General features: G+C 36.0%; 4 non-coding genes across 4 annotated transcripts; all 4 read right to left on the bottom strand.

The window, feature by feature from the left end:
* Window positions 1-3,020: 3,020 nt before the first annotated feature.
* LOC135764705 (U1 spliceosomal RNA) lies at window positions 3,021-3,185 on the bottom strand. Its single transcript, XR_010540222.1, has one exon. It is a non-coding gene; the product is annotated as a U1 spliceosomal RNA (small nuclear RNA).
* A 783-nt stretch (window positions 3,186-3,968) lies between these two features.
* LOC135764636 (U2 spliceosomal RNA) lies at window positions 3,969-4,159 on the bottom strand. The gene has a single exon (XR_010540162.1). It is a non-coding gene; the product is annotated as a U2 spliceosomal RNA (small nuclear RNA).
* A 5,673-nt stretch (window positions 4,160-9,832) lies between these two features.
* On the bottom strand, window positions 9,833-9,997 carry LOC135764706 (U1 spliceosomal RNA). Its single transcript, XR_010540223.1, has one exon. It is a non-coding gene; the product is annotated as a U1 spliceosomal RNA (small nuclear RNA).
* A 783-nt stretch (window positions 9,998-10,780) lies between these two features.
* On the bottom strand, window positions 10,781-10,971 carry LOC135764638 (U2 spliceosomal RNA). Its single transcript, XR_010540164.1, has one exon. It is a non-coding gene; the product is annotated as a U2 spliceosomal RNA (small nuclear RNA).
* Window positions 10,972-15,363: the final 4,392 nt, after the last annotated feature.

Genomic DNA, 15,363 nt, shown 5'->3' with positions numbered 1-15,363 from the left:
AAACAATTCTGTTGCGTTTTTCTTTGAACGAAGTGCTCCGCCTAGATAATTTGACCCATATTCACATGGGTTTGTTTCTCGTTTTTTTTCTTTGAGAACAATCTATATAGCGCCTTCCACAATCGTTTTGGTGTTAGCTTTACGTAAAATAGAAACACAGAAAAGTACTGAGCGATGGAGAGACCACGAACGCGGAACGTATTATGGACCACGGACTGGCAAACAAACTGGCAACCACGCACTAAAGAAGCAAACTCTGATTTTAAACTCACCTTATTTGTCCCCGGAAAGCGCCAGAGTCGATGCACGGAGTGGACGGAACAAGCCTCGCTTCCATAGCCGAAGGTCAAAAATCCATTTAAACGTGTAGTCCCCGGTGTCCACTCGATCTTACCCAAAAAGCCGAGAAGCGATACCGCATGGCATCCGGAGAAGGCGCTGGCTGTCGGGATGGAGGTTAGCGGGTCAGAGGTCCGGCACTGAAGGTCTGCGTTCATTATTCACCGTGTGCATTTCACTCTATATCCACTTTCTAATGTATAGCACTTGATAAGGATTAACAGTTTAAAAACAGAAATGCAAGACATCAGAAAATACATTTATTTTTTACTTTCATAACATGAGAGGTGTCATACAATAACAAATATGAGCTTTAAAATCACATTCCTAAGTTAAAAATATACATAAAAATAGATATATGGATCATTACACAAATCACTACTCAAAGGACCTATGTTAAATAACTGCTTCAATATTAATTAACAATAACATTTGGCCAAGGCAGTCCTTGTAAATAGACATATAAATAGACAAATAAAATCATGACATATATGCCGTAGAGCCTGAGATAGAGAAAAATAATAAGGAATTCTGCTTTTACTACCATCTCAGAAATATTGCCAGAATTAGAGGTTTTGTCTCAAGACAGGACTTAGAGAAACTTGTTCATGCTTTCATCACCAGCAGGGCCGATTATTGCAATGGTCAATGGATTTAAAAAGTACTGTTTCTTGTTTAAAAACCACTTCATGGCTACAATACATGACAGATATGCTAATCGAATATGAAACCGATTACTCGGATCAATAGGATCAGGTCATTTAGAAAAAACAAGGGTTCACTCAAAACAAGGTGCCTCAGCATTCAGTTATTATCAGCTTTCAGAAGAGATCAGATGTGCTTCAACAGTAGACACTTTTAAATCTAGATTAAAAACACATCAGTTTAACTTTGCATTTACTGAATGATTTAAAACAGTACGAATAAAACAGTACAAAAGAATAAAACAGTATGAACCTTACCTGTTATAAAGGGAATGAAGCTTACGGTATGGTGCTTACCTGCAGAAATAAATAAAGTACAATAAGAACACACAGAACTTCAATTTTCAAAATTATTTTAACATTAAATGATGATTATTTTACTGGTTTACCTGTTTGTGATTACCACAGGATCCCGTCACCTGGCTGCGGTCTTCATTTGGTGAACGGTTCTTCACTCATAATTGACCTATACAAGAAATAGAGAAGAATAATAAGCAATTCTGCTTTTACATGTAGATGTGTGCCCCAAGAACACAGACACACCGGCTCCAAAAAGTTTAAACAGTACACATTTCTGTTATTTTAATGTGGCAAATGTGTCAGCTTTAAAAGAAGCATACATTACCTTTTAAAGAGGAAATACCTTTTGCATGAAATACCTTTACTCCCAGCATAAGCAAGCAATTTTCAAAATGCTTTTAAAAGTAAATAGTGATTATTTTACTTGTTTACCTGTTTGTGATTACCATGGAATCCTGTCACCATCATTTTTAAGCTTGTAAAGCAAATAATGAAATATTGACTTAGTAGGAAAAAATATTTTGGAAGTATCGTGATAAATGATGAAGAAAATATTTTGCAAAGTGATGGTTAGCACACGGTTGATGGTACCTATTAAATTCCATCATATTTTTTTATTCCTACTATGGAAGTCAATGGTGACTATCTGCTGTGGGTTTACCATCATTCCTCAAAATACCTTCTTTTGTGTTACTCAGAAAAAAACTAATCCTCGTGTTGTTGTAAGCCTGTATGCATGAGTAAATGATGACAGAATTATCATCATAAATTGAAATATCCCTTTAAACTGTATTTCCCCCCTTAAACCTAAACTTATTTTCCTACAGCAAGTCATTTAGGTAATCAAGAAAATACTTTACCCGTTGTCTTTGTGAGTTAAACAAATACAGCTACGCTTCCAGGTCTGTCGACGTTGCTGTGGTTTTTCGACAGCTGTAGTATGAAGGGTAGCGAATGAATGAATACATTGCAAAAAATCATTTCTTACTTGTTATTTCGAACTGTTTTAACTATACAAATATCTAGAAAGTCTTAAAATAAGATGCATTTTTTGATGAGCAAAATGCCCTAAGAAAATAAACCTAGCCTTTAGGGAGAAAAAACTCAGAATTTGGGCTTAAAACAAGCAAATAAATCTGCCAAAGGGGTAAGAAACAAATCTAGATATAAACACTTAATTCAAGAAAAATTGTCGTAGCCCATTGGCAGATTTGTTGGCTTGTTTAATGTACATGCATGTACAATATTTCAATTTGTCTTGTATTTATTAGCATTTTGTATTGCCCAACGCTGTCTAGGTTGTTTAACTGTTGTCATTTTCTTATAAAAGCCTTTATAATTTATTAGTTTGGATGATTGCCATTCCCGAGAACCTCTTATATTGGAAGTAAAAGAATCATCTAAGCATTATTTTGTGCTCTTAGACATGTAGCCGTTTGATTGTGGTTCTATTTAATGGCTAGTCTATTCGTTTGGAATGGTCAAACGGCTATTAGATTTTGACTGACAGCCCAAATTAAGCCTTGTTTTAGCCTAGACACTTATTCGCTGTCTATTAAAAGTTATGTAGTCGTTGAATAGCCGCTTTTTTGATGACTAATGTATTCTTGGGCCGTGGTTAGACGTCTCTTGGATTTTACGTAAAACGACAAGCGAATCTATTTTTAACACAAAGGTCAGGGGAGAGCGCGAACGCAGTCCCCCACTATCAGAAATTTTGCAGTCGAGATTCCCACATTTGGGGAATTCGCAAAGGGTCAGCCCAACCGGAGTGCAATGGCTGAGCCTCGCCCTGGGTGAACCACCTTCATGATCATGGTGTCTCCCCTGCCAGGTAAGTATGAGCGACACCCTTTGAGGCCAGACGGCCGCATCTTCCTGTGACCGATCACATCGACGGCGCCCCCGGAGGCCGTCCGACTAACATTTCATTTACTGTGTGTGACCAGGTGGAAAGCGCACGAAGCCACGTCTGAGACCAAACATTCTTCGAGATCTACCCTGTTTTTATTCCGTTTCCAGCCCGGTTGAACCGTGTAGAGTGAAATATGTGAAACAATTTAAATCAAATGGATTTAAATTGCGCATTCAAATATATGGTTTCGTTATTACAAAGTAACTTTACGTGGAATAGAAACAAAGAAATGTACAGAGCAATCAAGAAACAACGAAAGCATAGCAATTTTAGAACGTGGATAAATAAAAACACAGGGCTCAATGACTTACCCGTTGTCGTTGTGAGTTAAACAAGTACAGCTATGCTTCCAGGTCTGTCGACGTTGCTGTGGTTTTTCGACAGCTGTAGTATGAAGGGTAGTGAAAAAAGTTTTCAGGTGTTTTTAACATTCCAATCGGTCTCGTTCGCTTTTGTTGCGCCTTCAGCTGTGTCGAGGATGTTTAATTCGTCCTCGTATCACCTCCGCAAACTTGTAAAGAAATTAATTAAATACATTACAAAAACATTTCTTTATCAGCGTGTTCATTTCCACGCAAGCTTTTCGTTAAACCAATAAAGCCAACGAAATCACAGCAATTTTAAAACACACGGATTAGAAAAAACACCGTCATTCACGCACAAAAGAAGCAAATTCTTTTTTTTATACTTGACTTATTTATCCCCGAGATGGGGAGCGCACCATTCATGGAAACACTGCAATACCATGTTGATGCATGGAGTGGAAGGAGCAAGCTCCGCTTCCATTTCCGAAGGTCAAAAATCCATTTAACATATAGTCCCCGGATAGGAGACGTATCAGACATTAAACTGATAAGAACAGATACTACACTTGATCTTAGCCAAAAGGCCGAGAAGCGATACCGGAATAGACGCAGCCAAAGGGGGAGCCGGCGAAGGCGCTGGCTTTTGGGGTGGAGGCTAGCGGGCATTTAACTCTATACGTTCTCATTGTATAACCCAGAGGTAGAACGTTGAGCTAGCAAATCAGAAGTTCATGTTTTAATGCAGGATCTGATCCACGCTCATGAGAGAGAGAGAGAGAGAGAGAGAGAGATAGAGAGAATTTAGAATTTTCAAAAAACCTTTATTACAAATTAAAACATTTTCATAACCTCAAATCAGAAAAAACAAAGAAAAAAATATATATAGTAACGGAAATAACAAAAAAATAAGCCAACATAGGAGCAAAGAACAAATCATCTTCAATAACCAGACACAGAGCTCCTCCATAATACCAAATCAATTCAAAAGAAAGAAGATCATTCATTGCTTTAAAGTATCTAAAATCAATAAGGATTCTAGATTTAACTTATTTTAAAAACTGCTAATGTATCATGGCTTCCGGGTCTGTCAACGTTGCTGTGGTTTTTCGACAGCTGTAATATGAAGGGTAGAGTGAAAAAAAATATTTAAGTGTTTTGAACATCCCAATTTGTTCGTTTACTTAGTATTTTCTTAATGTTTTCGAGTTAAAAAATAATTCTTAAATCGAGATACATTTACTTAATAAGCAAAGTGGCTTAGAATTTAAGTCTTGTTTACTGAAATAAATTCTAAAATGTAATAGGTTAAGGCTTAAAACAAGTAAAAATATCTGCCAGTGGGGTAAGAAAAATAAACCTAAATTGAGTTTATTATTGAATTAAGTTGAAACTAGAATTAAGTTTATTTTTCTTACCCCGCTGGCAGATATTTTTTATTTGTTTTAAATATAAACCTGTTGATTTTTATAATTTATTTCAATTATTACAAAGTATGCGATCTGATTTTTTTAATCGCGGTGTTTCTTTTATTCCTCGTTTCTTTTCCGTGCATTTGCTTTATTTATTTATTTTTGCTTGTTGCATTTAAATGCACATTTGATTTGTTGCCACATTATTATGTGTTAATGTATTTTTTAACATGTTTATCAACAAAAAGTGCGTTATTATAATTAATTATATAGCTGTGAAATATATACAAGAATTCCCAGCAAAAACAAAACGTTTTTATAACAATTTTCTATTACAATACATAATATCTTAAGCCACTTTGCTTACCAAGTAAATGTATCTCCATTTAAGCATTGTCAGATATTCACTAGAAAACAAGACAAAAACAGTAAGTAAGATATTAATTTACTTTTTTCTTTCAAACATAAATTTACAGACGGCTGGAAATTTTTAATAAAATAACTAGCCATACCTATTCGGGTCTGCTCCCGTTTGCTGTGATGACGGGGGACTTAGTCCAAAGCACATTTTGAGGAATACTTACACATTTTACTTCTTATTTCTTTGAAATTAATTATGCATACACTATGGATTAAAAATGTCCCGACTGCGAACCTGATAAAACCCAGGTAAAAAGCAAATACAAATAAACCATTTTGATTTAGCAAAAGTTTACAAATAAATGCACTCCTTGCACACAACAAGCACGTCTAGTTACCATTCATATTTTGCGTGATTTAAGTTTCGTCGCATACATTTTGGAAGGCACACGATAAAAACAAAATAAGGCTTTTAATGTATGCCGACCTCATTCTCCGTTGAGGGCTTATCAATCATAATAAACGCTGTTAACTCTTCTCATTGAATGGTCTAAATCCAATGCTGGTAAAGAAATCAAATGTGCATTTAAACGCAACAAGCAAGCCGTAAAGCAATGGATGCAGGCAAACAAACGAGGAATAGCACATACACCACGATTAGATCATCGGGTCGCATACTTTGGAATTAATAAGAAATAATTATTCAGTCTAAAGAAATAAGAAGTAAAATGTCTAAGTATTTCTCCAAATGTGCACACTCATTACAATAAACGGGAGCAGACACGAATAGTTATGTATGTCTCGTTATTTTATTTAAAATTGATAAGCTGTCTAACATATGATATATTTTGATAATACGAAATGCTAAAAAAATAATATAACACCAATCGACAATATCTGTTATTGTTATTTTTACAAGTAAATTCATGTGTAGGAGAAAACAAAGCAGCTGTCAGTCCATACTATATTGAGTGGCCATCGTAGTGGTGCAACCTGAACGATGTTTTCCCTACTTCCGGTCAAAGCCGCCATTTTGTGAAATAGGCATATAGGTGACGCTGGAGCACGCGGCCATTGTCTCTGTTCAACAAAACAAGTGTATATATACACGTACGCATATTTTTCCTCAATCAATCACCGAATACAAGGTGCAATTCGATGCCAACTGACCCTTCTCTCTGGTTTCATGTTTGTAAGGAAAATTAAGGGGGAAATTACGATAGCATTTCAGCCAAACATTCATTCGTGCCACGCTGCTTTTCTTTGAACGAAAAAAAACCCTCTGCTCCCCCTACACAATTTCTTCTCCTGTTATTTTATGCTTAAAACAAGCAAATAAATCTGACTACAGGGTAAGAAAAAATTCGTGAACTTTTCCCATAAACACTTAATTCAAGAAAAATTGTCCCACCCCACTGGCCATTTTTTATCCACAATACACATTCGATGTCTGCAGGCACCATTGTCTTTGTTCAACGCAAACAATTCTGTTGCGTTTTTCTTTGAACGAAGTGCTCCGCCTAGATAATTTGACCCATATTCACATGGGTTTGTTTCTCGTTTTTTTTCTTTGAGAACAATCTATATAGCGCCTTCCACAATCGTTTTGGTGTTAGCTTTACGTAAAATAGAAACACAGAAAAGTACTGAGCGATGGAGAGACCACGAACGCGGAACGTATTATGGACCACGGACTGGCAAACAAACTGGCAACCACGCACTAAAGAAGCAAACTCTGATTTTAAACTCACCTTATTTGTCCCCGGAAAGCGCCAGAGTCGATGCACGGAGTGGACGGAACAAGCCTCGCTTCCATAGCCGAAGGTCAAAAATCCATTTAAACGTGTAGTCCCCGGTGTCCACTCGATCTTACCCAAAAAGCCGAGAAGCGATACCGCAATGGCATCCGGAGAAGGCGCTGGCTGTCGGGATGGAGGTTAGCGGGTCAGAGGTCCGGCACTGAAGGTCTGCGTTCATTATTCACCGTGTGCATTTCACTCTATATCCACTTTCTAATGTATAGCACTTGATAAGGATTAACAGTTTAAAAACAGAAATGCAAGACATCAGAAAATACATTTATTTTTTACTTTCATAACATGAGAGGTGTCATACAATAACAAATATGAGCTTTAAAATCACATTCCTAAGTTAAAAATATACATAAAAATAGATATATGGATCATTACACAAATCACTACTCAAAGGACCTATGTTAAATAACTGCTTCAATATTAATTAACAATAACATTTGGCCAAGGCAGTCCTTGTAAATAGACATATAAATAGACAAATAAAATCATGACATATATGCCGTAGAGCCTGAGATAGAGAAAAATAATAAGGAATTCTGCTTTTACTACCATCTCAGAAATATTGCCAGAATTAGAGGTTTTGTCTCAAGACAGGACTTAGAGAAACTTGTTCATGCTTTCATCACCAGCAGGGCCGATTATTGCAATGGTCAATGGATTTAAAAAGTACTGTTTCTTGTTTAAAAACCACTTCATGGCTACAATACATGACAGATATGCTAATCGAATATGAAACCGATTACTCGGATCAATAGGATCAGGTCATTTAGAAAAAACAAGGGTTCACTCAAAACAAGGTGCCTCAGCATTCAGTTATTATCAGCTTTCAGAAGAGATCAGATGTGCTTCAACAGTAGACACTTTTAAATCTAGATTAAAAACACATCAGTTTAACTTTGCATTTACTGAATGATTTAAAACAGTACGAATAAAACAGTACAAAAGAATAAAACAGTATGAACCTTACCTGTTATAAAGGGAATGAAGCTTACGGTATGGTGCTTACCTGCAGAAATAAATAAAGTACAATAAGAACACACAGAACTTCAATTTTCAAAATTATTTTAACATTAAATGATGATTATTTTACTGGTTTACCTGTTTGTGATTACCACAGGATCCCGTCACCTGGCTGCGGTCTTCATTTGGTGAACGGTTCTTCACTCATAATTGACCTATACAAGAAATAGAGAAGAATAATAAGCAATTCTGCTTTTACATGTAGATGTGTGCCCCAAGAACACAGACACACCGGCTCCAAAAAGTTTAAACAGTACACATTTCTGTTATTTTAATGTGGCAAATGTGTCAGCTTTAAAAGAAGCATACATTACCTTTTAAAGAGGAAATACCTTTTGCATGAAATACCTTTACTCCCAGCATAAGCAAGCAATTTTCAAAATGCTTTTAAAAGTAAATAGTGATTATTTTACTTGTTTACCTGTTTGTGATTACCATGGAATCCTGTCACCATCATTTTTAAGCTTGTAAAGCAAATAATGAAATATTGACTTAGTAGGAAAAAATATTTTGGAAGTATCGTGATAAATGATGAAGAAAATATTTTGCAAAGTGATGGTTAGCACACGGTTGATGGTACCTATTAAATTCCATCATATTTTTTTATTCCTACTATGGAAGTCAATGGTGACTATCTGCTGTGGGTTTACCATCATTCCTCAAAATACCTTCTTTTGTGTTACTCAGAAAAAAACTAATCCTCGTGTTGTTGTAAGCCTGTATGCATGAGTAAATGATGACAGAATTATCATCATAAATTGAAATATCCCTTTAAACTGTATTTCCCCCCTTAAACCTAAACTTATTTTCCTACAGCAAGTCATTTAGGTAATCAAGAAAATACTTTACCCGTTGTCTTTGTGAGTTAAACAAATACAGCTACGCTTCCAGGTCTGTCGACGTTGCTGTGGTTTTTCGACAGCTGTAGTATGAAGGGTAGCGAATGAATGAATACATTGCAAAAAATCATTTCTTACTTGTTATTTCGAACTGTTTTAACTATACAAATATCTAGAAAGTCTTAAAATAAGATGCATTTTTTGATGAGCAAAATGCCCTAAGAAAATAAACCTAGCCTTTAGGGAGAAAAAACTCAGAATTTGGGCTTAAAACAAGCAAATAAATCTGCCAAAGGGGTAAGAAACAAATCTAGATATAAACACTTAATTCAAGAAAAATTGTCGTAGCCCATTGGCAGATTTGTTGGCTTGTTTAATGTACATGCATGTACAATATTTCAATTTGTCTTGTATTTATTAGCATTTTGTATTGCCCAACGCTGTCTAGGTTGTTTAACTGTTGTCATTTTCTTATAAAAGCCTTTATAATTTATTAGTTTGGATGATTGCCATTCCCGAGAACCTCTTATATTGGAAGTAAAAGAATCATCTAAGCATTATTTTGTGCTCTTAGACATGTAGCCGTTTGATTGTGGTTCTATTTAATGGCTAGTCTATTCGTTTGGAATGGTCAAACGGCTATTAGATTTTCACTGACAGCCCAAATTAAGCCTTGTTTTAGCCTAGACACTTATTCGCTGTCTATTAAAAGTTATGTAGTCGTTGAATAGCCGCTTTTTTGATGACTAATGTATTCTTGGGCCGTGGTTAGACGTCTCTTGGATTTTACGTAAAACGACAAGCGAATCTATTTTTAACACAAAGGTCAGGGGAGAGCGCGAACGCAGTCCCCCACTATCAGAAATTTTGCAGTCGAGATTCCCACATTTGGGGAATTCGCAAAGGGTCAGCCCAACCGGAGTGCAATGGCTGAGCCTCGCCCTGGGTGAACCACCTTCATGATCATGGTGTCTCCCCTGCCAGGTAAGTATGAGCGACACCCTTTGAGGCCAGACGGCCGCATCTTCCTGTGACCGATCACATCGACGGCGCCCCCGGAGGCCGTCCGACTAACATTTCATTTACTGTGTGTGACCAGGTGGAAAGCGCACGAAGCCACGTCTGAGACCAAACATTCTTCGAGATCTACCCTGTTTTTATTCCGTTTCCAGCCCGGTTGAACCGTGTAGAGTGAAATATGTGAAACAATTTAAATCAAATGGATTTAAATTGCGCATTCAAATATATGGTTTCGTTATTACAAAGTAACTTTACGTGGAATAGAAACAAAGAAATGTACAGAGCAATCAAGAAACAACGAAAGCATAGCAATTTTAGAACGTGGATAAATAAAAACACAGGGCTCAATGACTTACCCGTTGTCGTTGTGAGTTAAACAAGTACAGCTATGCTTCCAGGTCTGTCGACGTTGCTGTGGTTTTTCGACAGCTGTAGTATGAAGGGTAGTGAAAAAAGTTTTCAGGTGTTTTTAACATTCCAATCGGTCTCGTTCGCTTTTGTTGCGCCTTCAGCTGTGTCGAGGATGTTTAATTCGTCCTCGTATCACCTCCGCAAACTTGTAAAGAAATTAATTAAATACATTACAAAAACATTTCTTTATCAGCGTGTTCATTTCCACGCAAGCTTTTCGTTAAACCAATAAAGCCAACGAAATCACAGCAATTTTAAAACACACGGATTAGAAAAAACACCGTCATTCACGCACAAAAGAAGCAAATTCTTTTTTTTATACTTGACTTATTTATCCCCGAGATGGGGAGCGCACCATTCATGGAAACACTGCAATACCATGTTGATGCATGGAGTGGAAGGAGCAAGCTCCGCTTCCATTTCCGAAGGTCAAAAATCCATTTAACATATAGTCCCCGGATAGGAGACGTATCAGACATTAAACTGATAAGAACAGATACTACACTTGATCTTAGCCAAAAGGCCGAGAAGCGATACCGGAATAGACGCAGCCAAAGGGGGAGCCGGCGAAGGCGCTGGCTTTTGGGGTGGAGGCTAGCGGGCATTTAACTCTATACGTTCTCATTGTATAACCCAGAGGTAGAACGTTGAGCTAGCAAATCAGAAGTTCATGTTTTAATGCAGGATCTGATCCACGCTCATGAGAGAGAGAGAGAGAGAGAGAGATAGAGAGAATTTAGAATTTTCAAAAAACCTTTATTACAAATTAAAACATTTTCATAACCTCAAATCAGAAAAAACAAAGAAAAAAATATATATAGTAACGGAAATAACAAAAAAATAAGCCAACATAGGAGCAAAGAACAAATCATCTTCAATAACCAGACACAGAGCTCCTCCATAATACCAAATCAATTCAAAAGAAAGAAGATCATTCATTGCTTTAAAGTATCTAAAACCAATAAGGATTCTAGATTTAACTTATTTTAAAAACTGCTAATGTATCATGGCTTCCGGGTCTGTCAACGTTGCTGTGGTTTTTCGACAGCTGTAATATGAAGGGTAGAGTGAAAAAAAATATTTAAGTGTTTTGAACATCCCAATTTGTTCGTTTACTTAGTATTTTCTTAATGTTTTCGAGTTAAAAAATAATTCTTAAATCGAGATACATTTACTTAATAAGCAAAGTGGCTTAGAATTTAAGTCTTGTTTACTGAAATAAATTCTAAAATGTAATAGGTTAAGGCTTAAAACAAGTAAAAATATCTGCCAGTGGGGTAAGAAAAATAAACCTAAATTGAGTTTATTATTGAATTAAGTTGAAACTAGAATTAAGTTTATTTTTCTTACCCCGCTGGCAGATATTTTTTATTTGTTTTAAATATAAACCTGTTGATTTTTATAATTTATTTCAATTATTTTACAAAGTATGCGATCTGATTTTTTTAATCGCGGTGTTTCTTTTATTCCTCGTTTCTTTTCCGTGCATTTGCTTTATTTATTTATTTTTGCTTGTTGCATTTAAATGCACATTTGATTTGTTGCCACATTATTATGTGTTAATGTATTTTTTAACATGTTTATCAACAAAAAGTGCGTTATTATAATTAATTATATAGCTGTGAAATATATACAAGAATTCCCAGCAAAAACAAAACGTTTTTATAACAATTTTCTATTACAATACATAATATCTTAAGCCACTTTGCTTACCAAGTAAATGTATCTCCATTTAAGCATTGTCAGATATTCACTAGAAAACAAGACAAAAACAGTAAGTAAGATATTAATTTACTTTTTTCTTTCAAACATAAATTTACAGACGGCTGGAAATTTTTAATAAAATAACTAGACATACCTATTCGGGTCTGCTCCCGTTTGCTGTGATGACGGGGGACTTAGTCCAAAGCACATTTTGAGGAATACTTACACATTTTACTTCTTATTTCTTTGAAATTAATTATGCATACACTATGGATTAAAAATGTCCCGACTGCGAACCTGATAAAACCCAGGTAAAAAGCAAATACAAATAAACCATTTTGATTTAGCAAAAGTTTACAAATAAATGCACTCCTTGCACACAACAAGCACGTCTAGTTACCATTCATATTTTGCGTGATTTAAGTTTCGTCGCATACATTTTGGAAGGCACACGATAAAAACAAAATAAGGCTTTTAATGTATGCCGACCTCATTCTCCGTTGAGGGCTTATCAATCATAATAAACGCTGTTAACTCTTCTCATTGAATGGTCTAAATCCAATGCTGGTAAAGAAATCAAATGTGCATTTAAACGCAACAAGCAAGCCGTAAAGCAATGGATGCAGGCAAACAAACGAGGAATAGCACATACACCACGATTAGATCATCGGGTCGCATACTTTGGAATTAATAAGAAATAATTATTCAGTCTAAAGAAATAAGAAGTAAAATGTCTAAGTATTTCTCCAAATGTGCACACTCATTACAATAAACGGGAGCAGACACGAATAGTTATGTATGTCTCGTTATTTTATTTAAAATTGATAAGCTGTCTAACATATGATATATTTTGATAATACGAAATGCTAAAAAAATAATATAACACCAATCGACAATATCTGTTATTGTTATTTTTACAAGTAAATTCATGTGTAGGAGAAAACAAAGCAGCTGTCAGTCCATACTATATTGAGTGGCCATCGTAGTGGTGCAACCTGAACGATGTTTTCCCTACTTCCGGTCAAAGCCGCCATTTTGTGAAATAGGCATATAGGTGACGCTGGAGCACGCGGCCATTGTCTCTGTTCAACAAAACAAGTATATATATACACATACGCATATTTTTCCTCAATCAATCACCGAATACAAGGTGCAATTCGATGCCAACTGACCCTTCTCTCTGGTTTCATGTTTGTAAGGAAAATTAAGGGGGAAATTACGATAGCATTTCAGCCAAACATTCATTCGTGCCACGCTGCTTTTCTTTGAACGAAAAAAAACCCTCTGCTCCCCCTACACAATTTCTTCTCCTGTTATTTTATGCTTAAAACAAGCAAATAAATCTGACTACAGGGTAAGAAAAAATTCGTGAACTTTTCCCATAAACACTTAATTCAAGAAAAATTGTCCCACCCCACTGGCCATTTTTTATCCACAATACACATTCGATGTCTGCAGGCACCATTGTCTTTGTTCAACGCAAACAATTCTGTTGCGTTTTTCTTTGAACGAAGTGCTCCGCCTAGATAATTTGACCCATATTCACATGGGTTTGTTTCTCGTTTTTTTTCTTTGAGAACAATCTATATAGCGCCTTCCACAATCGTTTTGGTGTTAGCTTTACGTAAAATAGAAACACAGAAAAGTACTGAGCGATGGAGAGACCACGAACGCGGAACGTATTATGGACCACGGACTGGCAAACAAACTGGCAACCACGCACTAAAGAAGCAAACTCTGATTTTAAACTCACCTTATTTGTCCCCGGAAAGCGCCAGAGTCGATGCACGGAGTGGACGGAACAAGCCTCGCTTCCATAGCCGAAGGTCAAAAATCCATTTAAACGTGTAGTCCCCGGTGTCCACTCGATCTTACCCAAAAAGCCGAGAAGCGATACCGCAATGGCATCCGGAGAAGGCGCTGGCTGTCGGGATGGAGGTTAGCGGGTCAGAGGTCCGGCACTGAAGGTCTGCGTTCATTATTCACCGTGTGCATTTCACTCTATATCCACTTTCTAATGTATAGCACTTGATAAGGATTAACAGTTTAAAAACAGAAATGCAAGACATCAGAAAATACATTTATTTTTTACTTTCATAACATGAGAGGTGTCATACAATAACAAATATGAGCTTTAAAATCACATTCCTAAGTTAAAAATATACATAAAAATAGATATATGGATCATTACACAAATCACTACTCAAAGGACCTATGTTAAATAACTGCTTCAATATTAATTAACAATAACATTTGGCCAAGGCAGTCCTTGTAAATAGACATATAAATAGACAAATAAAATCATGACATATATGCCGTAGAGCCTGAGATAGAGAAAAATAATAAGGAATTCTGCTTTTACTACCATCTCAGAAATATTGCCAGAATTAGAGGTTTTGTCTCAAGACAGGACTTAGAGAAACTTGTTCATGCTTTCATCACCAGCAGGGCCGATTATTGCAATGGTCAATGGATTTAAAAAGTACTGTTTCTTGTTTAAAAACCACTTCATGGCTACAATACATGACAGATATGCTAATCGAATATGAAACCGATTACTCGGATCAATAGGATCAGGTCATTTAGAAAAAACAAGGGTTCACTCAAAACAAGGTGCCTCAGCATTCAGTTATTATCAGCTTTCAGAAGAGATCAGATGTGCTTCAACAGTAGACACTTTTAAATCTAGATTAAAAACACATCAGTTTAACTTTGCATTTACTGAATGATTTAAAACAGTACGAATAAAACAGTACAAAAGAATAAAACAGTATGAACCTTACCTGTTATAAAGGGAATGAAGCTTACGGTATGGTGCTTACCTGCAGAAATAAATAAAGTACAATAAGAACACACAGAACTTCAATTTTCAAAATTATTTTAACATTAAATGATGATTATTTTACTGGTTTACCTGTTTGTGATTACCACAGGATCCCGTCACCTGGCTGCGGTCTTCATTTGGTGAACGGTTCTTCACTCATAATTGACCTATACAAGAAATAGAGAAGAATAATAAGCAATTCTGCTTTTACATGTAGATGTGTGCCCCAAGAACACAGACACACCGGCTCCAAAAAGTTTAAACAGTACACATTTCTGTTATTTTAATGTGGCAAATGTGTCAGCTTTAAAAGAAGCATACATTACCTTTTAAAGAGGAAATACCTTTTGCATGAAATACCTTTACTCCCAGCATAAGCAAGCAATTTTCAAAATGCTT

The sequence above is a fragment of the Paramisgurnus dabryanus genome, chromosome 9 (assembly GCF_030506205.2).
Source record: "Paramisgurnus dabryanus chromosome 9, PD_genome_1.1, whole genome shotgun sequence".
Lineage (NCBI taxonomy): Eukaryota > Metazoa > Chordata > Actinopteri > Cypriniformes > Cobitidae > Paramisgurnus > Paramisgurnus dabryanus.
The sequence above is the reverse complement of the archived record's forward strand: the minus strand, read 5'-3'. Positions and strand labels throughout refer to the sequence as shown.